The sequence below is a fragment of the Ursus americanus genome, chromosome 14 (genome assembly GCF_024610735.1).
Source record: "Ursus americanus isolate L20-20 chromosome 14, mUrsAme1.1.p, whole genome shotgun sequence".
Classification (NCBI taxonomy): domain Eukaryota; kingdom Metazoa; phylum Chordata; class Mammalia; order Carnivora; family Ursidae; genus Ursus; species Ursus americanus.
This window is the reverse complement of record NC_142140.1, coordinates 3803506-3828338: the sequence shown is the minus strand read 5'-3', so window position 1 is coordinate 3828338 and position 24833 is coordinate 3803506. Positions and strand designations below refer to the sequence as shown.

Genomic DNA, 24833 nt, shown 5'->3' with positions numbered 1-24833 from the left:
CCTGAGGGAGGGTTCAGGTGGGGGGTCCTTCCTGCACCCAGCTCCACAGTGGGGCATGGCCACACGACCACACCCAGCCAATCCACAAAGTTCATCCCCCCTTCGCTGCGATTGGTTGAGCTGGGCCTGGGGACCTGTGTGACCCGTGAGACTCAGAACTCCAACTTCTCCCGCAGGGGAGTGTGGCAGTGGGGACGCTGAGCCGCCTGTATGAGGCCTGGCGACTTCCACCTGGGTCTCTGAGGCACAGAGCCACCAGGGAAGACGCGTGACCACCCTGCCGCTGAGACCACAAGAGCCCAGCATCCATCCCTCCTGGTCACAGCCCTGGGAGTGTGAGTCCATTCTGGAGGCCCCCATCTGCCCGGAGGCCGGGTGAACACCACTGATGTCCCCAACTGATGCTGAAAGAAGGAGCCAAGGTCTGCCTAAATTCCTGAGCAAATTACATCAGTTGTTGCTCTCAGTTGCCAGGGGTCCGGGTGGTTGGTCAGGTAGCAAGAGGCAACCAGAACCACCGGATCTAAGCAGTGAAACACTGACCTTCCGGAGGCGAGACACTCCCCAGGACAAACGTCCCCAACACTTCAGCACATGGGAAAAGCAGGCAAGGAGACGCTGCTGTAGACCCACACGGGCCTGAGAGAGAACAGCCCAGTTCGTGGGGGGTTCCTGATCGGCCCCAGGGGTGAACAAACCCGATGAGAAAGCCATCTCAGCTCAGGGGGGTTCCAAGGATGGACTGAGGACCAGCCGATCGTTCTGTGAGGTGTGACGGCTGGCAAACGCCAGCGTGTTTCAAAGCTGAATACTTTTCTCATTTGTTATTAATCCTCTACTTAGCCATCGTGCGTCTACAGTGCTCTAACATATTTCAGCATGGATCGCAGTCAAAAGCAAAATGTCCGAACGTTCACAACCGTGAAATCTAGGTGACGGGTGTCTGGTGTCCTTTCTGGTCTTCTGGGTTTCAGTCTGCCACTCTCCACAATGAACGGCCACCGTCAGTGTGGAGGTGGGACTGAAGGCCAGGGAGCCACCGACACTCACATCTGGGAGTGTGTCCAGCTCGGTGGGCTGAGTCTTTGACTCCCAGAACTGGAGACCCCGGAGCAGGCTCCAGGCAGGACCAGCGGGCCGGTTGAGGTCATGGTCCAGGCTGCTAGTAGCTTCGGTCTTTGTTGCTGGGACGCCTGCTGTGGATGGGGGCAGCGGGGATTCTGTGGTAGCCTGGGGTCAGGTTCTCATGGGTGTGGGTGGGTGCGCACTCACGAAGCGTCTCTTCCCAGGAAGCATCCCCCGAGATAGGTGGCTGAGCACGCTGTGTGGAGGCATGCCTGCCGTCCTCCCTGCCCCCACCCCAGGGGTATGGGCAGCGTTGGGGAGGGGGGTCTCTGGAGTAGCAGAATCAGAGGTGCCTTGGGGTGCTGCTCGAACCTCAACTACCCTCCCTCACTCTGGCTGCAAGCTCCTCTCTCTGCTGCAGCCAAACTGAAACAACATAACTCTGCAGTAAGTTGGCACCACCCCCACAACTCCCATCCACAGCAGAGCCATCTGAGAACTCTCTGGGCTGGCAAGGCCACGCTGCACGCCCCACTTGGCCCTGGGAGACACTGATTCATTGCCGGTGCTGTTATCAAAAGTGGGGTCTCGCTTCACATAACGTCAAATCACAAGATAAGGAAATGCTTCCCTTCCCCGGTCCTCTGATCCTTCTGATCCTGACGAGAACAAGCTTGCCAAAGCTAGCAAATAAAAATACAAGACATGCAGCTGTGGCAAGCCTCAGATGAGCAACGTGCAAACGTTTAGCCTAAGTGTGTCCTGCACAATCCTGGGGACGCGCTTATCCATCGTGTATCTGAAATTCCAGTTTAACTAAGCATCCCACGTTTTTACTGGGCAACCCCAGACAAGAAGAAAAGCTCAGGTTGGTGCTGGCATGGCTCCAACGCTTTCTAAATATTTGTAGGGGATCTCTCTTTTAAACAAGAGGCAGCTATATCAGAACACTGGGACTTTGAAGCAGCGGGGGATGACAGAGGGGAAATAAACATACAAGGCACTTGTAGACACACCAGTTACAAACATGTGAGTCATCAGGGCCACCTGGCCCTGATCTTCCCAGGAGCCCACCCCGAACAGCTGCCCCCTGCCCCCAAGTCCCACCAGAGGGTGGTCACAAACCAGCCGACTGCTCACAGGGCACATTTGGGGGCCCGCGTGTACTCTTGAAATCAGTTGCTGTATTCTCACATCTCTGTGTCATTAATTTATGATTAATTTAGTGTTATTTAAAATCTGAACACTCTGCACTGAAGCTAGACCCCCAACTTCTCCAGGAAAACCAGAAGGTAGGGCCTGACAGCAGGGCTCCTCTGGTCCGTAGCAATTCCATGCTCATTCCCCTCTGGCGTCAGTGGGTTCCCTGGTTCACTGTCCCCTCGGACCCCTTTGGGCCTTGGGTCTCCCTTATCCATGTCCAAAGGAGGGAAGCCCAGAGGAGGTGGGAGTTCTTGCTCCCTGGTCTCCTGGGTTAGGACCCATCTCTTCTCTAAGTGGCAGACAGTGGAAATTTTGCCCCCTTGCAAGGTTCCTGCTACTACCCGGGTGGCCTAGTAGGCCACAGCGTATCAATCCTATCGGATTCCAGCCACATCCCACAGTCACACAAGATACACAACACAGGAGGGAATATGGGAGTTACACCATCTTAGATGGTGACCCCCAGAGGCAGAGCCTGACATGGGTTCTCATATACGTGACTTACTGGGGGACAAAACTGGGCAAAGATGGGGTATTGGTGAGAGCCCAGCACTAGCCTGATTCCTAGGGAGCCCTGCAGTGTGACTGGCACCCCAGGACTTGTCCCACTTAGGGACCTCAGTCAGTCACTGGCCAAGAACCACAGTGGGGTGAAGAGGGAAGGATTACTTCCCAGGCATGTAGTGGGATGCAATGCCTGTTGGCTAAGGGCCAGCATCTGCAGAAGGATGCAGGTGGGAACCATTAGCAGTCAACTCCTGGAGCATCTGGGGGATGAGGGGCACCAGATGGGGCACCAGCAGTGGCCACAGCGTCTCTCCCACACATGCACACACACCCCACATGCACACACACAGGCAGAAGCAGATAAAACAGTATAGTTCTGGAAAGTGTCCCCAAACCTACCTTTAATTTCTAATTCAGTCTGAGATCACCCCGGGCTCAAAAAGGGAGAAAGTACGTACTAAAAATGGTATTCGGGGCGCCTGGGTGGCACAGCGGTTAAGCATCTGCCTTCGGCTCAGGGCGTGATCCCAGCGTTATGGGATCGAGCCCCACATCAGGGTCCTTTGCTGTGAGCCTGCTTCTTCCTCTCCCACTCCCCCTGCCTGTGTCCCCTCTCTTGCTGGCTGTCTCTATCTCTGCCAAATAAATAAATAAAATCTTTAAAAAATAAAAATAAAAATAAAAATGGTATTCGCACACCCGTGCTCATGGTAGCATTATTCACAAGAGCCAAAAGGCAGAAGCAACCCAGGGGTCCATCAGCAGATGAAGAGACAAACAAAACGTGGTCTATACCTACAATGGACTATTATTCAGCCTAAAAAGGAAGGAAGTTCTGACACAGGCTCCTGCGTGGACAAACACTGCGGACATTGTACTAAGTCAAATAAGGCAGGCACCAAAGGTCAAATATTGTAGATCCCACTTCTGTGAGGTCCCTGGAGTCATCAAGATCACGGAGACAGAAAGCAGGACGGTGGCTGCAGGGGGCCGGGGGAGGGAAATGGGGAGTTTGTGTTTGATGAGGACAGAGTTTCAGTTTGGGAAGATGAAAAAGTCCTGGAGACGGATGGCGGCGATGGTCGCACAACAGCACGAATGGACTTCATGCCACCAAACTGCACACTTAAAAATGGCCAAGATGGTCAATTTTCTGTTATGTGTATTTCACTACAATAAAAAGTAGAAACACATGCACTGTGGGGCCAGAAGTGAATCATGGAAGAACAGAGAGAGGAGAGGAAAGAAGGAACCGCACTGAAGGCCCCACGGGAAACAAGGGCTGCCCCGGACACCTCCCCTTTGTAGTAAGCTTCCTGGCAGCCAAAGCCAGAAGGGAAATTAGAGGATGACCCAGTGCTCCTTGTCTGATCAGAGGAAGTCATCTAGTTCATTGGGAAAAATAAACTTGCTCTTGGCACAAAATGTCGGCAGGGAGTTTCGCTGGTTAGGTTCACGTTCAGCTACGACTTCCTCAGTGCCAGCACAACACCAAACACCGGACCCAGGCTTTCCAGGAGATTTATTTTACTACCATGCTCTACGGATAGGGAAACTCAGGCCCAAATAGAGTAAATGATCTGCCCGAGGGCGTATCAGTAAAAGGTGGCACGGGGATTTGAACCCAGGTCTGTCTAGCTAAGGGAGTGTAGCCAGAGCCCTTCAGCTTGTAGATATTCACCACACACCTGCTACCTGCCACCTCCTACCATAGGTACTGGGATGCGGCAGTGAACAAAACCAGCAAGGTCCCACCCACACGGGGCCAACACTGGCAGAGGGAAGAGACAGGGAACAGATGAACAAGAAGATAATACGGGCATTGTGAAGAACGGGGACTGGAGCACTTCTTTGGCAAGAGTGGTCAGAGCAGGGGTACCTCGGTGGTGCCGTCGGTTAAGTGTCCGACTTGGTTTCGGCTCAGGACATGATCTCGGGGTCCTGGGATCTAGCCCTGCAGGAGGCTCCCTGCTCAGTGCAAGTCTGAGATTCTCTCTCCTTCCCTCGCCCCTCCTGCTCTTGCTCGCTCTCTCTCTCTAAAATAAATCAATAGGGGCGCCTGGGTGGCTTAGTCGTTAAGTGTCTGCCTTTGGCTCAGGGCGTGATCCCGGCGTTCTGGGATCGAACCCCACGTCAGGCTTCTCCGCTGGGAGCCTGCTTCTTCCTCTCCCACTCCCCCTGCTTGTGTTCCCTCTCTCGCTGGCTGTCTCTCTCTCTGTCGAATAAATAAATAAAATCTTTAAAAAATAAAATAAAATAAATCAATAAATCTTTTTTAATAATAATATTTTTTTATTATATTATGTTAGTCACCATACAGTACATCCCCGATCCTTGATGTAAAGTTCATAGCAGCTCTGTCCACAATAGCTAAATCGTGGAAGGAGCCGAGATGCCCTTCAACAGATGACTGGATTAAGAAGATGTGGTTCATATATACGATGGAATATTACTCAGCTATCAGAAAGAACGATTTCTCAACATTTGCTGCAACGTGGACGGCACTGGAGGAGATAATGCTAAGTGAAATAAGTCAAGCAGAGAAAGACAATTATCATATGATTCCTCTCATCTATGGAACATAAGAATTAGGATGATCGGTAGGGGAAGAAAGGGATAAAGAAAGGGGGGTAGGGGCGCCTGGGTGGCACAGCGGTTGGGTGTTTGCCTTCAGCTCAGGGCGAGATCCCAGCGTTGTGGGATCGAGCCCCACATCAGGCTCCTCTGCTATGAGCCTGCTTCTTCCTCTCCCACTCCCCCTGCTTGTGTTCCCTCTCTCGCTGGCTGTCTCTGTCTCTGTCGAATAAATAAATAAAATCTTTAAAAAAAAAAAAAAAAGAAAGGGGGGTAATCAGAAGGGGGAATGAAGCATGAGAGACTATGGACTCTGAGAAACAAACTGAGGGCTTCAGAGGGGAGGGGGGTGGAGGAATGGGATAGGCTTGTACGCAAATAAATCTTTAAAAAAAAAAAAAGGAGTGGTCAGAGCAACCACATGTTAGAGATGACATTTTAGCTGAGACTTGCCTGGCAAAAATGTGGTGGCCATGCAAAGATCTGGGGAGTGCGGGGCGCCTGGGTGGCTCAGCCATTAAGCGTCTGCCTTCGGCTCAGGTCATGATCCCAGGGTCTTGGGATGGAGCCCCACATCGGGCTCCCTGCTCCATGGGAAGCCTGTTTCTCCCTCTCACACTCCCCTTGCTTGTGTTCCCTCTCTCGCTGTGTCTCTGTCCGTCAAATAAATAAATAAAATCTTAAAAAAAAAAAAAAAAGATCTGGGGAGTGGCATCCCAAGCAGTGGTAAGAGCATGTGCAAAGGCCCTGAGGCAGGAACCAGCTTGACACATATGTGGCTGCTATGCAGAGAATAAAAAAGAGAGCATATGGTGAGGCGAGCAGCAAGAGGAGAAAGGATGGAGGAAGGGAAAGAGAGAAGTTCCAAAGAGGAGGTCCATCAGTCCCCCATGTGCAATGCCCCAGAGAACTCAGCAAAACATCCAATACATTTAGCAGACATTGTTCCAGCAGGATGGTGGGGGCCGCCATCAGGTCCAGCACGCTGGGAATTCAAGAAGGGGCAACTGGGTGGCTCAGTCGGTTGAGCATCCAACTCTTGATTTTGGCTCAGGTCACAATCTCAGGGTCTTGGGATCGGGACCCATGTTGCCTGCTTGAGATTCTCTGTCTTCCTCTCCTATTGCCCCTCCCCCAGTTCACACTCTCTCCCACCCCCTCTCCAAAAAGAAAAAGAAGAGAAAAAAAAAAGGAACTACAGACCTCCTTTTCAAGGACTCCAAGGAAGATTCCAGTCCATAAACTCTGAAACCAGGTAAAACCTAAACAACATCAGATAGGGAACACAAATGTAGAAGACAGAACTGAAAAGCCAAGCTGGAATGGCCACCATAGAAGTCTAGAAGTCTGGTGATGGGGACCTGGTGGGGGGAGGGACACAGGAAGGACCACGGAGCTCCTGGCTGTGGACGCTGTCCTCTTGATTCCCCCAGGTAGTGGTCACTCGAGGGTACACTGATTTTTATGTACTTTCTTTTACGGGTGCTTTTTCACAATAAAAGAGATTTTTTAAAAGAAGAAAAAAGAGCCCATTATAGTAGTCCAGGAAAAGAAAACCAGAATGAGAGAGGGTGTTGGCAGAAGAAATGGGAAGGAGGGGAGGGATGTGAAAAATAGTCACAAATTACCAAAAGAAAGTGATCGCGTTTGGCTTCTGTCTTTAGAGTCTTATTTCCCTTCACTTCCTTATAGGCAAAAGTCTTTATAATCACTGGCATGGTTTGCAAGAAGACAAGGCTGGCCATGAGGAGAAGGGTTACAGGGCCAGGGGCGTGTTGGGGAGGTGGGGGCTGGGTCCTTGCACTGGGAGAGCCGGGCAGGGCTGAAGGCACAGGTGGGTGGCCTGCGACCCCCAGGGAGTGGGGAGGGGCTGGGTCCAGAGTGCAGGGGGACACCGGGTGTCTGAGCCAACCCTGGGTGCAAAGTGCTGAAGAGCATCGGGGACCCAGGTGGGACACAGAGAGGGGCTGGGAGCCTTGCGTCCTCACAGATTCACTGGCGCCTGGGGACTGCCAAAGGGGTGAGCTCATGAAAACACTGAAAATTCATCCTTCAAGTTGAACAGCCAGGGTATTTTCCCCTCCCTGCCCTCTCCTCCCTAAAAAGAAAAAAAAAATGAAATGAATAAAAAGCTCCTTAAAGCCTGGGCGAGAGTTGACCCTGTATATATAATCACTAATCTCATTACCAGCAGAAGCAGGTGAAAAATTACAAAGATGAATGTCCATGACTTATAATCAACCTTTGAGAAAAGAAAATGTTGCTTTTGGCACTGGGAGGGAGCTGCTATTTTCCTTCCCCACAAGTCACAACTCTGGAAAGAGGAAACACTCCCAGGGAGGAGCGATGAGAAATGGGCCTGCCCACAGCCACGCTGAGCTCACTGCTCTCCCCACCTGGCGTCCAACGCCCTCCACCCGGCCCCAGACGGATGGGCGGATGGGCGATGCCACACCCTTGACCTCTCCCTCTATCTGTGAGAGAGCCCGGCATCTTCCATCCAGCCTGCCCTGGCCCCACCCGCAGGAGGCTTTTTGGCTGATTTCCTCTCCCCCTGCTCAAAATCCTGAATGGAAGAAAAGCTATGGGTAAGACATCCCCCTCCACCAGAAAAGGGAAAATGCGAGTAAAGCCCGGCAGTGGACAAGGGGTGGTTTCTGACCATCTCATTATACCCACCTTCTAAGAGCAGCCTGGGGGCTTCATTCTGGGGTCCACACCACCCCACCGCCCCCCACCATCAGTGTTTCCTATTCCTGTCATAACAATGCCAAATTCAGACTTGGACACCGGGCTAACGTGAACTCAAGAAAACCAATTCAGGTGAGACTTGGGGCAAATGGCCTCTCTCTTTCCCACTGTATTAGACACGAAATGATTTCATGCCAAGGATGCTTGAAGCCATCTTGTTCTCAGGTGGAGACCGTCTGAGGCTGGTGCCAACTCAAAAACAAGAAAAGTCCAAGAGGTGGAAAAAACAGAAACACAGTGATAGCTGCTTGGGCACCTGCAGGCAGCCATGCCGAATTGAAAAACTGAATTCTGCACTGACACAAACCTACGGTGTATTAAGCTAAACTGGACCCGATTTTCTGTCAATTGCAATTGAGAGCCTTAACAGAGATATGGGCATACACAAAAACCTGTTGTGTATCATTTTAGGGGTCTCACAACTCCCTGAAGCTCACTCACACACCCCTGGTTGAAGATCCCTGGCCCAGGGACATAGTGAAAACTCCTAAGAGTGGCATTCAAAGTCCATCACCATCTAGCCCCCACCTATCTTCCCAAACCCATTTCCCTCTGCTGCCTTCCATCCACCCAATTCCTGATACACTGGAAGACTCCCAATCCCTCATCTTTGCTCATATTGCAATCCCAAACCAGAGTGCCCTCCCTTCTGAATCTCCGAAGACCCAAATCCCAGCCCCTACTTTAAGGCTAAGTTCCAAGGGCAGGTGGATGGACAAGTGGATGGATGGATGGATGGATTGGTGGTTGCTGAGCAGGTAGCGAGGAAGATGGATGGATGAGATGGTGGATTAGTGAATGAATAAGTGAACTGGTATATAGATGGATAGTTGATGAAGAGATGGATGGGGGAATAGACAGATGGTGAACAAATCATAGATAAACGGGTGGGTGAATAGATGGCAGATAGAGGACAGATGGATGGGAAAGTGGGTCAGTGGATGAATGAGTAACCTACATGTGGATAAATGTCTGATGGATGGGCAGATGGGTGGATAGATGGGTGAGGAGGTGGAGGACGGATGATGGGAAGGTGATTAATGGGTGGGTATATCAGTGTAGGAATGAATGGCTGAGGGACAGCTCAACGACTAGGCAGGCAATGGGTCAGTGGACAAATGGATGCGTGCATGGTGGGTGGGTACATAGGTAGGTGATGGGCAGGTAGAGCTAGCAAAGTTCTCCTGATGCTCAATCAGGGTTCTTCCCGGATCCCCTGGAAAACCCTAGAATAAAGCCAAAGGCTCTCCTATAGGCCAGCATCTCAAACAATTCTTGGCCATGCTGAATAGTTTGGAAGCATGGCCCTAGAGTCACACTGGCCTACCTTCACAGCCTGGCTGAGCGGACTCCCACCATTTGACCACAGACCAGAGACCGGCTCTCTGAGCCTCATTTTCCCCATTGTTAAATGAGAAGCATCATGCTCTCACAAGGTGCCGTGGGATGAAATAATTATCTGCAGAGACTAGCCCAAGACAGTACAGTCAGAGCTGACAATAATTTCCATCCTACTGAAAAAAAATTGTTCCAGGGCCTAGAAAAAGAAAAGGGGCAGCCTCCTCTCATTCTGTAAGATGAGGAAAATCCTGACACCAAAAGCAGACATGGATACTATAAGCAGAAAGCAGTATAGGCCAGTTTCACTTACAAATCTAGCTGCCAAGTCCGAAATAAAATACCAGAAAATTGAATCCAGCAGCACATTAGGGAGATAATAATACATTGTGCCCAAACAGCATTATCTCAGGAATGCAAGGATAGTTCAATATTTTTAAAAAATCAAGGCAATTCACCAAAAGAGAATGCTGGAAAAAAGCATTCAATAAAATTTGACATTCTGTGATTAAAAGCTCTGAGAAAAGTCATCTCCTGGTAAAGAGAACCACCGGCCAGGCTCCCATGCAAATGGATTCATCCATCTCCCATCCCAGAAAATAAACTGGCCATGGGAGAATGTAATGCCTCTCCCGAAGGAACAGGGAGGTAGGGTGTTAGGTGCCACGGCAGGCCAGTGGAAGATAAACTCTGGGGTCCACCCCTCCTCCAGAGCCTCCCACACCTTGGTGCAACCCCTAATCACACCTTCTCCAGCCCTGGAGTTGAGTCTGGGGTTCCATCTGAGCTGAGAAACCCAGCAGAGACTGAACTGCTCCAGGGAGGTGCAGGGAGTCCGCTGAGAGGGTCCCGGACCTGGCTCTCCCCCATCTCTGGGCTCAAGCAGACATTCTCTTGCTTTTTTCCTTCTTTTGATAGAAGAGGTACTTTCAAGGGAAGCCTAAAGACCAAGAGTCCCTTCCATGAGAGATGTGTATACATGAGTGTGAGAGAGTGCTCGTGGGAACGGGAGTTTGGGTGTACGAATGTGTCTGTGTACACACTCATGTGAGGGAGAGTGAACACATTCGTGTATACGTGAGAGGCTGTGGAGTGGATATGTGTGCAAATTTAAGTGGGTACGATTATGTGTGAGGAAGTGTGAATGTGCATGTAACTGTGTGTGTAAGAATACACAACTCCCCCCCACACACACACATGCTGGGCCACCCTCCCCTGGTGGGTCCCACCCCTCCTCCAGCCCCAGTGGGTCACTGCTCTCTAAGGCTCCTGACCATTCCCCTCTCTCTACCTGTGTCCCTTCCCCTCTGCACTGACCACGTTTTCTCAATGCCCCCATGACAGGCTTCCTGCTTCCTGCCAAGTCCCTGGCCCCACCTTGCTCAGAGCTCCAACAGAGCCCACCCAGTCCTGCACCACTCCTCCAGCCTGTGTAGACAGCCCTGCTGACATCACCACACTCTGCCCTGGACAGGCTCAATCTGCCATCAGCCGCATTTCGGAGATCCCAACCCCTGCCTAGCCAGATAGGTTGCCCATCAGGGGCCGGGACTGGCAGGGTCCTTCCCCACACTTAGGAGCTGACATCTTACACTGACGTGTCTGCCTGCTTGTCTCCCCAAATGCCCTGTGATTCTGAGGCAGAGACTCTGCCTTCCTGCTCAGCCTTAACCCAGGGTCCGGGACACAGCGGGCGCTCAAAATGCTTTGGGTGGGTGGTGGATGAATGAATTAGTGTGCGTGGCCCCAGCAAGGCCTGATACAGGCCATGGGATGAGTTATAAATGTCAGTGTCACCAACACTCATCCCAGAAGGGCCTCCAAGATCGGCAGAAACTTGCGTGAGGTCACCTGGTGTTGAGTCACTACCCACGCTGGGAGCCCCACGCCCACAGGTGCCCAGGAGCCTCTTCTCACGGGTCACCTCTTAGTCTCACGCCTCCACAAGCAGCGAGGGTGGAGTGGAAAGGGACAGGCAGGAAGAGATGAGGCAGAAAAGCAGATAGGGAGAAGGCAGAGGCCAAAAGCCAAGCGGACAGACAGACAAGACAGGGACAGACAGGAGGTAGAGATGAAGGGGACGAGCCGGCAGGGCTGGCCCGCAGCAGTCCTGGGCTCCCTTGGCCACAGCGGCACATGGAAGGAGGTGCCAGCCAGGGAAACTCGGCCACTCCCTTGGGCCTTTGCCATGCCAGTGCCCCTATTTATTTGCAAGGCCCTGAAATTTAGGAATCTCTCGGGGCTGCCAGTGGGGGAGCCAGTGTACAGCAAGTGGCGGGGTCTGGCCCCGGCTGTGGCATCACCATCGGGGGGGCCCCCCCAGGCCACAAACCACCCCTGCCAGAGCAGAGACAGACAGCAAGCAGGACCAAGCCGTGGACTCCCTAGGCTGCTGGGCCACTCCAGCACGTGACCCTCTGAGAAGGCATGTTCCATCCGCACATGGGCCCAATCAAAGCAGCCTCCCAGCAGCACCCGGGGGGACTCAAGGAGATAATGCAGAGACCCTAGAATGGCACCCGGCAAAAAACAGGCACTCAATACATGTTGTATATTTTAAAAAATTAATGTCCCCAGCTACTCTAAATCTTTCACAGCTCTTCAACTCTGCCCATTCTTTGATTCCCTGGGCCAGGCACATCTTTCGTCCCCTTAGCAAACTCCTATTCATCCCTAAAGGCCCAGCTCAATATCCCCTCCTCTGAGAAACCTTTCCTCAGAGGTCACAGCTGCCTCTCTTGACCTCGCTGCACTCTGTACACGGAGTCCCCGAATCCGCCTAGGGTTCACAGACAAGAAGGATATAAAAACAAGAGGGTTAGACCAAACCCTCAGAGAATGAGACTGCCCGCATCCTCGCCATTTGGAGTAAGTGTGGTTGGGTTGGAGGTCCAGACCCCACAGCCCCCACGCCTTCTCTCAGCTCCCCATCTAACTATGAACTACCCCAGATGGTCAACAGCCGCTGTTACTCATCCCGGAACATCCTCACATTCCCTTTGGGATGCGTCCACCATGTGACACAGGAACGGGGGAAGAAACCGCAGGCAGGTATAGAGCAACCCAGTGATGCTGTGGGGATCTCCTCCTCCTTCTCCTGGCACAAGAACCCCAGTCTTCCTCTGGGGAGCCACCCGCTCTCGGGCGCCATGGACCGCATCATGGCCATCCCCCATCCACAGTGACTGCCACGTGGGCCCACACCAAAGCTTCTGAGCTCAAAGGAGTGAGCCCAGATCTGCCGGGCCACCTGACCACCTGCCTGAGAAGAACAGTCCCAGGGGCATCTCTAGAGCCCCTGGATACAGCCAAGCCTGAAACTGCACCCTGTACTTTTTCGTTCCATCACTTTTTTGCTGAAGTTACACTTTCTCTCACCTGTGATCAAAATAATAATCCTGACGCTTGTGATGAAAGTGAGAGTAGCAGCCACGTCGTGTCTGTGGCTGACTTGACTCCAAGAACGTTGGTGTCTGGAGTTTGTAGACTGTCTCTGGGGCAGGCACCGCCTGCCAGTCTGCTTCACGCAAGGCCCATTCTCAGGGACCGGCTGGAGAGAGCCTCCAGAGCCCCAGTCACTATCACAACCCTGCCCCCGCCACAGCCCATTGGACTGGGACGTTTCACCCAGGCTGGGCCAATCAGAGCACTTCCCCAGGATTCTGAACTGGACCTAAAAGAACATACGGACCGTCTCTGCGGGGACAAACTGTGAGCCAGGAGGCCTCCAAGCTTAGGGCAGGCACACTGAAGTCATTTTGAGAAAATCGCAGAGCTCGCAGAGAAAAGCAGAGACAAAATAAAGATGGGGTGTGAGGCAGCTTGGCGGCAGCAGAGACCCTCACTGTAGCTTTCTCTGGGGCCTACTCTCCCCGACGATGCAGTGAAGCCCCCTGCTTCTCCTGAGTGGCCTCAAGTGAAGCCCACATGAAGGAGAAACCGCCCACCCACAGTGAACAGGCCCCATCTGCACCCCGGCGCAGGGGAAATCATCGTGCAGGACAGAGCCCGGGTGGGTGGGCTACCGTGCCCTATGCTGAGGCCCTACCATCCCTGTGAGACCCCTGAGGTCTGGAGCCAAGGAGGGGGTCACTGCTCCCACCCCACGCACAGGAAGCCACAGCCATTCCAGGGGGCGTACCTGGCCCAGGCATGTCCTGCCTTGGGGTCACAGCGGGGCATTTCAGGGACAGGCAACTGACGTCACCACATCCTTTCCGTGGCCAGCACTCCATTACACGAGTCTCTCTCACTCTTCAGGGTGGAAGGTCAGCCATTCAGTTCAAGAAAACAAGGGGTGATGGGAGTAGGAGCGCTAGGGCAAACTCTTCCTCGCGTGGGGGCGTGTGGCTACTTAAGGGCCCGACCGGCCATTATTGTGAGTGTGACTGGTATTGCCCATGAGACGTATCATTAATGACCTCTGCTCACCGTACTTCATAGCTTACAAGGCACTTTCCCATCTAGCCAGGCCTAGATTCCCCGTGTCATCCGGAGACTGGGCCAGCTTCACCACACCAGGTACCGTCAACCTCTTTCCTCAGCATGGGAGCCCTGGCCCTAAGCCCCCGGCCCACGACCCCCTGCCACGGACCCCAGGCCACTGGATGCCTCAGAGAATTGCCCCCAACGCCCGGCCTGAGAACCAAGGACTTGGCCTCAGAGAAGACATCCCTGCTGGAAGGGCTGCAGCCTCCTGTTACAGTCCTGCCCAGCAGGAAACATGCCAATGAGGGCCCAGAAAGGTGGGAAGGGGGTTCCCAAGAAGATGGGAGGTGTGGGATGACCAGCCAGAGGGTCTGCCCAAGTGGGGCTAGAGAGGACCGTGCAGGGTGAGCTCAGATGGATCTCAGGGGGGGCGCCTGGGTGGCACAGCGGTTAAAGCGTCTGCCTTCGGCTCAGGGCGTGATCCCGGCGTTCCAGGATCGAGCCCCACGTCAGGCTCCTCCTCTATGAGCCTGCTTCTTCCTCTCCCACTCCCCCTGCTTGTGTTCCCTCTCTCGCTGGCTGTCTCTATCTCTGTCAAATAAATAAATAAAATCTTTAAAAAAAAAAAAAAAAAGATGGATCTCAGGGACAAGACAAAAGCGACGCCCGTGGAGAGTAATTATCCCCCTCCTAGTCTCTTCCCACCACTCAGGATCACAGAGAACTCTCTGTGGAACCCTGGTGTGCCTTGCACATCTCTCTGCCACTCGCCAACCTTTGTAGCAGAGAGAGGGCAGGTCCCGCGGCCCAAGGCTGAGCCAGGGAACAGAAACCGCGAGGGTTCAAAGCCCCGCTTGGTTGTTGTTAATCTTTATTTTCATGGGTATTGCTGATTTAGGGAAAGTCTGATTTGTGTCTACAGCTGTGACAGAAGGTCTCCTTTTAAATAAGTACAAGTAAAACGGAAGGGACTTTTTAAAATACACTGTGTGTGACATAAAGGCACGCGAGGTCAAGAGGTCCGGTGGGAAATGTGATGGCGTTCGGCTAATCATTACCTTATCAGAAGAGGAAGCCGACACCCACTGGCTTTTTCCCCAAGAAAGGACACAAGGCCCCTTATGGGGCCTGCCTTCATCAGCCCTGTAATCAGGGACCAGCAGCCAGAGACCCTGAGGTGCCCATGGTCAGACAACACTGGAATTATTCTGCTCTGAGGACGTGCCAGGGGAAGAGATAAAGAACACTGAGACGCTCAGCCGGCACCAAATCACCACGAGGACGGCTCATCTCCCAGCTCCCGAGGACCAGGAGGCTGACGCGGAAATCTCAGGGAAGAGCTGCGGCCTTGAGTGTGTGTGTACCTGCGTGTGCACACACGTGCCTGTGAGTGCTGGGGATCGAGGAGGGTACACGCCACCCCCTCGCCCTCTGAGGGGTTGGCATGTGTCAAGACCTCCTTTGCCCCGATCCCCTGAGCTGGCCCTGATCCGCAGAGGTCCTGCCCATCCTGTCCACCCCACTCGTGCTCCAGCAGGCTGCACTCTTCCGCTCAGAATCCCTCCCTGGCTCCCTCCGGCTCCGACAACAGGCCGCAGACTTGCTGGGGGCTGGGGAGGTGTTCTCTGGGGTCCTGAGAGTCCTCTACCAAAATGTTTTTAGTGTTGTGCTTTCGTTGTGGGGAGTCATTGAGAAGAACAGAATTTTCTGGATCACCTAATGCTCGCTTAGTGACCAAAGACACAGCTGGGAACTCAGGGTCAGGATGGGAGACCCAGGCTGAGGAAAGAAGAACTCTGGAAGGCTTATCAAGAACCGGTCTGTCCTGGGGACACGTGGGTGGCTCAGTCGGGTAAGCGTCTGCCTTCGGCTCGGGTCGTGGTCCTGGGGTCCTGAGATCGAGTCTCACATGGGGCTCCCTGCTCAGCAGGGAGCCTGCTTCTCCCTCTGCCTGCCACTCCCCCTGCTTGTGTTCTCTCTCTCTCTCTCAAATAAATAAATAAATAATCTTTAAAAAAAAAAAAACTGGTGCGTCCTGACCACAAGGCCAAGGGCTGACCCCTCCACAGACGATGGCATCTCAATGATGAGAAGAGAGAACAGAGGAGGACAGGAGAGTGAGGTCTCGATGCTCAAGGAACCCCGCTAGTGTATGTTAGGGAAGCACCGTGTCACTGCCAAAAGCTGCACTTGGGGCTCCCCTGCAGTCTGCATACCAACCCTACCAAGCAGGCCCCTACCATCAGGCCCACTTTACAGATGGAGAAGCTGAGGCTGGGACACCAAGCCCTCGTTATCCAGGCTCACAGAACTCGGGCCGGGCAGGCGTGCCAGCGCCCTCCATGCTTCCCTGGCTGGCTGAGTCCTCACCCTACTGGCACTCCACAGGCCAGGCCCTCTTCCCACATTTCAGGCCGTTCCTGGCCATCGAACAGTAGCAGAGCTGGGAGGGCTGTCCCCGGTTTGCAATGAGGAAACTGAAAGAGTGAAGCCCTGCCTGCAGCCAAAAAGGCCTCCAATGGCCAGAGGCAGCCATCCCACTCTCCTGGAACGTGGGTGCTCGCTGCCCCCCACCCTCTCGGCCAGGCCAAGTCTCCCAGCCCGGGGCGGGCAGGCAGCACGGCTTCCTCACCGGCACTGTGACCTGGGCGGGGTCACTCTGGCCTACAATACAGCATCCCCCCACCAGAAAAGCTAGGCTCCCCACCCTCGAGGAAGGAAATAACCTTCCCCCAAACCAGCACTTTCTTTGCAACAATCTCCATATATGAGAAGACAGAGGCATTTTTGCAATGTTTCCAAATTCCAATACCCGTGAGGACAATGGTGCAAAATGACGCAGGGCTTGACCTGAGAGGGGCCCCGGGAAGGGACCAGACCGGAGGGGGTGAGTTAGCAGTGCGTGCGTGCGTGCCAGTTGTGCCCGGAATCAAGGGGCAGCCCATCCGGAGCAGGACCTGGAGGTGGACAGACCGGGCTCCTGCTCCAGTTCTTCCTCCGGGCTTGCCCGTGTGACCACCGCAGGCATGCCCCGCTCTGAGCCTCAGTTTCCCTGTCCTGTCACTCTCACAAGCCTCCCACCTATCATCTCACCCCCTCCAGTCCCACCCTCATGCCTGGACTGCGAGAGGGACCCCTAACCCCCTGGCCATGTCCATCCTCTTCTAAGAAATGCCCCGAGACTGCCCATCTCCAGTTCACGGACGAGGATTTGAGGTGCTCCATTGTCAGGGTTCAGTCCACCAGCACACCCTTACTCCCCACCTCTCCTCCAACCCACCTCTCCAAGAGAAACTGGGTTTTCTCCTGTTCTTGTGTCTTCACCTTTTTGCCTTCACATCACAGTGCCTGTATCACCTCCTCTAGGAAGCCCTCCTTGACCACCACCAGACTCAGCTAGATGCTTCCCTGGCTGCCATGACCTCTGTGCTCCTCTGACCTCTGTGCTCAGCCCTGACCGAAGCATGTCAGAACTGCCCGTGTGCATCCCTGGGGCCCTCGAGTTGGCATGGGAGGGGCAAGAGGCCATCCCACACCAGAGGCTACTATGAGCACCCCAAAATCTTGGGCACACATCCCTGGCATGGATGTCCAGGGAGCCACTGCCCGGGAACCCTGACTCCACAAGCCTCTCTCCCAGGCTGTTCCCAGCAATGCTCAGCCATGGTTCCTAACCCTCCCAGAGAAAGTTCACAACTCCACTACTCCCCACTGCTCCATAAGGCCCAGTTCCAGGCCCCAGCAGCTCTCCCCCAGCAGCTCAGGGGTGGGGGGACTTTAAAATCTCAATCAGAGCAGGTCCCTCCCTGAACTGAATCTGTATCACACCCAGAATAAAAAGCTAAGCCCTCCTGCGGCTCCCAGATGTGGCCCACCCTCCAATAGCCCTCCTTGCACATGGGCGGGTCCTGATTTCCAGCTGCTCCAGGCCATTTGCACCTCTGCCTGAACAGCCCTACTCCACCCAAGTGTCTATTCCACTGATACCTCTGATACTCAACCTAAAACATCCCCACCCAAGTCCCAGTCCCGGACCAGCTCTGCCATCTCTTCATTGCACCCACAGCCAGCACAGGACATCCCAGTAAGCACCCTTACTTCTCCTGTCTGTGTTTCCCGCCAGAAAGCGGGCTCTGTGGGGGCGGAGGATGTTGTCCTGGTCACTCTCTTATGCCCAGCACTCAGAAAGGTGTCCAGGACCAAGTAGGTGCTCAATAAATATTTGATGAATGAAGGAACGAGCGATCTCATTTCCTCCTTCCGTTAACCCTAACAGAGATAGGACAACCATTTTACAGATAAAGAAACTGAGGCTCAGAGAGAGTCACTGGCCTAATGGGAGCACAGCCTGCGAGCGGCAGAGCTGGGAATCGGAAACTTGCAGGGTGCCAAAGCAGGGATTTCCTGCCCCCGGCGGCCCCTGGCTCCGGCCCTGCAGCTAGTCTCCCAACCAGCTGGCAGGGCTGACTAGGGAAACAGTCTCAGGACAGAATCCTAAGGGCTGGTGCCCTGGTGCCCACGCCAGGAAGAGCCAGCAGTCAAATCACCAGAAGGAAACACACCCACAGGAAAGGGGGGTAAGAAACCGGGAGAGAGAGAAAGGGTGGGTTTTTTCTTTTGTCCATTTGCCAAACTTTGCAAAAAGTGACTTTGTTACCATCTAATTTAATCACAGTGGAAAGTTTCGTGTACCATGCCAGGAAGAAGTCAGTCCTCTCCACAACAAGGTCAGCGAAGCCAGGAATTTAAAAACCATCCTTAAACACTTCCACTTAAAACTCACAAATGAAGAGTCACCCACCAACTGCCCAACTGCTTTTTAATTTAATGTTTTGAGCAGGCAATGTGGTCACATGGTTCAAAAAGCAGCAAATACAAAAAAGGCACAGAGTGGGACATGTCGCCTCACCCTTGCGCCCTTGTCACCTGCCTGCCCACCCCAACCCTCCCCAGGTGACCACAGGCAACCACTGACCCTTGTTCCTCATGCTTCCTCGCAGGCCTCGTTTATGCTCACACAAGCCCATGGGAAGTTGGAGTTCTTATCGGACACAAGAGGTGGCGTGGTTTCCAAGCCATTCGGCACCTTGTTTTCTTCTCTTAACAGAGCTTGAAAGACCTTGCCACAGAGAGCGCCCTCGCTTTTTACAGCTGCATAATCTTCCATGGTGAGGCCGTGCCAGCGTCTGTCACGCTGGGACTCAAACGTCTGCCCACAGACCTGCCTCCCTCCTCTGCCTGTAGCTTCTCAAGGGTGAGAACGGCACCCCGGCATGGGGCCTGGCACCAGGCTCCTGATCTTACTCAAGAGGGTGTCTTAAAACAGAAATCCGATCTCCTTGCTCCTTCCATCAAAACCTTTCGATGGCTTTCAAAATCCCTGTGCTGCCCCTCCTTCACTTCCTCGGCACCCTCTCTCCCCTCCCTGACTCACTCCAGCCTCCTCCTTTTCCATCCCTCACGTACACCAAACAGGGTCCCACCACAGGCCCTTTGCACTAGCTGTGCCCCCTGTTTGGCATTCTCCCTCACTACTCTGGTCTCAGCTCAGAAATCCCCTCCTCAAAGGACCCTCCCTGCCCCCTGGATTGGGTTGTCCTGCTGACTTAAACTCCTTTATAGCCTCTGAAATCAACGTAATTCATTTCTTTGTCACCTGAATCACCCCACCTCACCCCTCTAACTAGAACATAGACTGAATGGCAGCAAAGACAGTGTCTGCGTTGCCCACCCTGAGTCCCTACCTGGATAGTGCCTCACCTAGGATGTGACTCCCACACTCAGCCCAGGACAGCCAAGCTCCCGAGCAGCCCCCGCCTGATAGAATTATTCCTGCCGGCCCTCACAGAGCTCATGGACTGTGGGAGCACAGCACCCGGAATCGTGTGGCGAGCCAGAACCGCATCCCAAGGCGTTCGGCTGGGAGAGGCCCCTCAGAGCTCAGGAAGCCTGGGAACCGGGCTATCCCCACTGCCTCCCGGACAGCAGCCCCCGGGATTCCATATCCCCTCCCCACTTCAGGACCATGAGCACTGGAAAGCTCAAGCACACTGTATCCACTTTACAGAAGGGAAGCCTGAGGCCCGGAGAAGGGAGGGACAGGCCCTCTGCACCATCTTGCACAGCCCATCTTCCTCTCCCGTGGAAAAGAAAACCCCCAGGAAGTACGAGGAAGAGGTCAGGACTGCCCACCACCCCCAGTCACTCTGGAAGGGCTGGTCCTCATTCAGTCAGTCAACAAACTTCCGGGAGGCTGCACATCACAGGGGGCACTTCACTTCCATCAGCCACATACGTGTGCTCACAAGAGAGCAGAGAGTCACGGAAGCTGGGACTTAAAGTGACGCAGCAACTGCCCCACCCCATGCCACCCATGGAGAGACCACCCAACAGAACGGGAGCTTGGAGCTGGGAGCCTGTTCTCCCCGAGTCCCTCCTTGTAAGGCATCTCGTCCACCAAGGCTGACCAGGGGCTTACGGAAAATGCTCACACCCAGAGCCCCCAAATGCAAGGCCAACATGAAACCTGGCGTCCAAAAGGCCGCACTGTCATGCTCCTGAGGCCAGACAGACTCAAGACTCAGCGGTCTTTAGCCTGGTGGTCACAGGGTCACAGTGAATATGAGTGTTAAGACCAGAGCAGAAAACTGTGCTGAGCTTTCAGGCTGATGAAAAGGAACCTAGGGGGCACCTTGTAATGGCTGGCTCGGCTGGTAGAGCGTGTGACTTCTGATCTCAGGGCTGTGAGTTCGAGCCCCATGTTGAGTGTAGAGATTACTTAAAAATAGGGGTGCCTGGGTGGCACAGCGGTTAAGCGTCTGCCTTCGGCTCAGGGCATGATCCCGGCGTTATGGGATCGAGTCCCACATCAGGCTCTTCAGCTATGAGCCTGCTTCTTCCTCTCCCACTCCCCCTGCTTGTGTTCCCTCTCTTGCTGGCTGTCTCTATCTCTGTCGAATGAATAAATAAAATCTTTAAAAAATAAATAAATATATATATAAATATACTTAAAAATAAAATCTTAAAAAAAAAAGGAAACTGGGTGGTCATTTAGGCTGCGTATAGTCTTCTTCACCTTAGGTCCTGAATTTAACTCTACCCTGACCCCCACAGAGAATGCAGCTTGCTTCTCTGGTCATTCTATAAGCATTTATTAAGCACCCACTGTGCGTCAGGCATGGACCTGGCTCAGGGAATTTGCCCAGGGCTGACAAGACCAAGTCCCTCCTCTCGTGGATTCATTGAGAGGGGGGCAAAGAGCTTGGCTCTAGGGTCAGAAAAATTGGGGTTGAAATTTCAGCTCTTCTATTTCCTTGCTAGAAAACTCTTTCTGAGCCTCAGTCTCCCTATCTGTCAAATAGGTAAGAATGTAACCTTGCAGAATCACTGACAGGATCTGGGAAGAAAGGTGATGGTTAAGGCCTGGCTCTGAGGTCATTGCCTTCCTCGCATGGGGCTCCCAGGCCCCTGTCCCCCACAGTTCAGCAGAAAGAGCCTGCCACCATCACAAAGATGCCTTGTGGCCCAGGCCCCTGGTGTGCCCCTCAGCGCTCAGAAGAGGTACGAGGCTCACGTAAGGCTTTCTCAGTCATGGGTGAGGGGACTAGCCCAGGCCCCTTCGGGGTGCGCAATGCAGCAAAAACAGCCCAGTTTATACAGCACAGCCAACACAGAGGCCTCTGTGGGCCAAGTAGGAGCTGAGTCCCTGCTCGGGACTATGGCCAAATGGTGCTCCTGTCCCATCCCCCAGGGGCAGCAAGCAGGCACACTAGCCAGTGGACACCACAGGGGGGATGAGGACCCTGAGCTGCCAGATCTTGTGATTTTTCGGGGAAAGATGGAAATCCGGACTTTTATGTGAAACCTGCCAATTTGCAAATGCTGGCAGCTAATTAAATATTTAAAAATAATAACAACATGGTAAGAGCCAAGCAAAACACACAGCGCCAGTGAAAGCCGGGGCTGGCAGGTTTGCACAGCCAGAGTAACATTCTTTGATTTCACCCATCCCCTGCCCACTTCCCCCATCTCACAGTTCTGGATGCAGGAGGGGAGGGTGGAAGTTGAGGGAGTAACAATTACAGGTCCCCCCCCCCCCCCGCCGCTCCTGGTGGGGGTCTTCGCCCTCATTTGCAGGTGAGGAAGGTGAGGCGAGGAGCCCCAGTCATTCAGCTGCAAACACTAGCCAGGCCCCCTCTTGGAGCCTTGCTCTGGGAGGGGCTTAAACCAGTCCCCTTCTTCAAGGGGCTCTGAGTGATGACCAGCTCCCAAATCTTTTTTTCTTTTTCTGGCCCGTCATAGTGACACCTGCTGGCTCACACCAAGTGCAGTCACCTTGTAACCGTGCTGGTCCTCATGCAGAGAAAGGGCACGGCTGCTTAGGAGAGTCGGGTGGGGGAAGGGAGGGGTGCAGGGGGTGATGAGGGGTGGGGAGGCCCCTCCTGGTGCTCCCACAGCCTCCCAGTCCAACGGTAAAGGAGCCCCAGCCAAAAGACTTCCCCCAGCCCTCCTCTGGCTCCCAGCAAACTCCGGATAGCAGGGAGGGCTGTATCCACAGAGGTGGGGTGTCAGGGGCGCATGGGACTGGGAGGTTGGCGTTATGGGACTCTGTGCGCAAGAGTCAGTGTGTGGGGCACCGTTACTCCAGCTGTGCAAGAGACACGTGTGTGACGCATGTGAGATAGACATGCATGTGAGATAGACACACGTGTGGCAGACATGCATGCGTGTAACACAGACACAACTGTTTGAGAGAGAGGCGTGCCTATCTGGGACACGCCCGTGTGTGAGGCACGTGTGTGCACAAGGGACGTGTGTGGGAGACGAGTGTGGGAAGTCCACGCATGTGTGTGAGAGATGGTGGGGAGGGGGGGCCGGCTCTGAGCATGGGACTTTGCAACTGGGGGGATGGGGGGATGGGGTGACGGGATGGCGGGTGCGCCCAGGCAGAGGGTGCAGGAACTTCTGGCTACTGGTGTGAGCGTGTGTGTGGCAGTGTGACGGGAGGGGGGAACTGAGGATGTGAGCTTCACGGTGGCGGTGGTGCCCGAGGTGGGGGTGGTGCCCGACGGAGGGAGCTGAGGGGCAGCCAGAGAGGGGGAGGAGGGCGTAGGGAAGGAGTGGAGCAAGGCTGGGGCGGCGGTACCGGTTGGATGCAGCGGAGGGAGGGGGCGACAGCACAGGAGTTGGGGGGCGCTCGACCCGGCGGGTGGGGGGGACCTGCCTGCTGCGGACCCCGAGGCCCCCAGTTCCCCGTCGCCGGCCTCAGTGCCCGCATCCGTCCAACGGGACCGGGGCCGGGAGGGCGAGCCCGCGGCGGGGCGCGGGTGTGGGCACCCCGCGGCTCGGGGCGCGCATCCGCGGGGCCGCCGAACCGTCGGGGCGTCCGAGGGGCCCCAAGCCGAGCTCGGCGACGGCCGCCCGGCGGGGGCGCGACGCGGGAGGGGAGATGGGCACCCCGCGCGGGAAGGGGGTCGGCGCGCACTCACCGCGGGGCGCTCCGCACGTCCGGCCGCCTGTCCGTCAGTCCGCCGGGCCGTCGCGCGTAGAGAGCCGCGAGCCCCGAGCCCCGGCTGTGCGCGGCGCGGGGCGGGGCGGAGGCGCGGAGGGGCGGCCCCAGGCCGCCCGGGGCCCCCTCCCCTGCCTCCGCCTCCGGGGCGGGGTCTCGCCGCGGGCCGGGGAGGGGGCCGAGCCCGCGCCTCTCGCTGCAAGCCGAGCTGTGCGAACCGACGCCCAGAGACGGCCGCCCAGCGCGTCCGCTGCTGAGCCCCGAGCACCCCACCCGTCCAGCACCCCTCGTGCCCCGCCCAGTCTAAACTCAGTTCCACATCCCGCGCTGCTGCCTTCAGCCTGAGGGCCTGTGGCCCCGCCACCTCGGCCAGCCTGGGCCTCAGTGGCCCCACCTGGAAGATGGGCTCAACAACCCTGGGCACCTGGGAGGGCCTGAGGGGTCTGCGTAAAACACTGCCAAGGGACAGGCGGTGTGACAGGATGAGAAGGCAGGCCTCTCCATCCTCCTCGCTTCCTTCCCTGGGGGCTCCCACACCCCACCTGACTTTCCGGCGCCCCACTACTACAGGTCCTTTGGGCAGATGGTTCCTAGCCCCTCGGCTTTGGGGCAATCTAAGTTTGTCCTTTTCCTCCGTGCATACAGCTAGCTGCCTCTGACCCCTGTACGACCTCAGCCAAGACCCTTGACCTCTGTGAGTCCAGCCTCCTCATCTCTTGAATGGGTTAACCCCAACCGATGATGGGGAGCCCAGGAGAAACCATACCCACAGCACAGGCCCCCACAGGTGGTGAACACACTGCTAAAACGTTCATTACTGCGCCTCTCATCTCCACAGTCGAGGCAGAGTAGGGCATCCCACAGTCTGACTAGGAGCCAATGACTGGTAAGAGGCCCTTCAGGGAGCAGGCAGCTGGCAAGGGGCTACCTCCCAGGTCTTGGCCAAGGGCTCAAAGGCCCATCCCCGAAACACACAAGCGAACTCTGGCACTGCCAGACCAGGGCAAACCTTTAGCACAGAGCAGCCCAGGGAAAGGGGGTCTGGCCCTAAATCCGGGGGCCCTGCAGGCTCAGACTCTGGCACAGGGACCCCAAGCCCCCAGACCACTATCTTAGCATCCCAAAGGCCAGTCTGCCCCTGAGAAAGTCACAGACCAGGAATTCTGTCCTTCCGTCTCTGTCTGTCTCTCTTTGCCATCTTCTGTCTCTCTGTTTCTCTTTTTATTGTGGTAAAAGTCACAATGGCATAAAATTCACCATTTTAACCATTTTAAAGTGTCCAATTCAGTGGCATTTAGAATATTCACAACGTTCTGTCTTGTCCTCTCTTGGTCATGCCATCTTTGTCTGTCTGTCTGTCTGTCTCTCAGTCTCTCTCTGTTGGAATCCACCTCTATGTGCATCTCTTGGTGTTTCATTCAGACGGTCTGGTCTCTCTGTCTCAGGGTGTCTCTCACTC

The 24833-nt window shown here is 54.7% G+C and overlaps 1 protein-coding gene across 5 annotated transcripts in view; it reads right to left on the bottom strand.

The window, feature by feature from the left end:
* Positions 1-23497, bottom strand: part of FBLN2 (fibulin 2) — an 89488-nt gene extending 65991 nt beyond the window's left edge. For all 5 annotated transcript variants that reach the window (XM_045812429.2, XM_045812431.2, XM_045812430.2 and 2 more), the window contains exon 1: positions 23355-23497. The gene's annotated coding sequence lies outside the window, so the exon portion shown is untranslated. The remainder of the gene's footprint in view (positions 1-23354) is intronic.
* Between the last annotated feature and the right edge of the window lie 1336 nt (positions 23498-24833).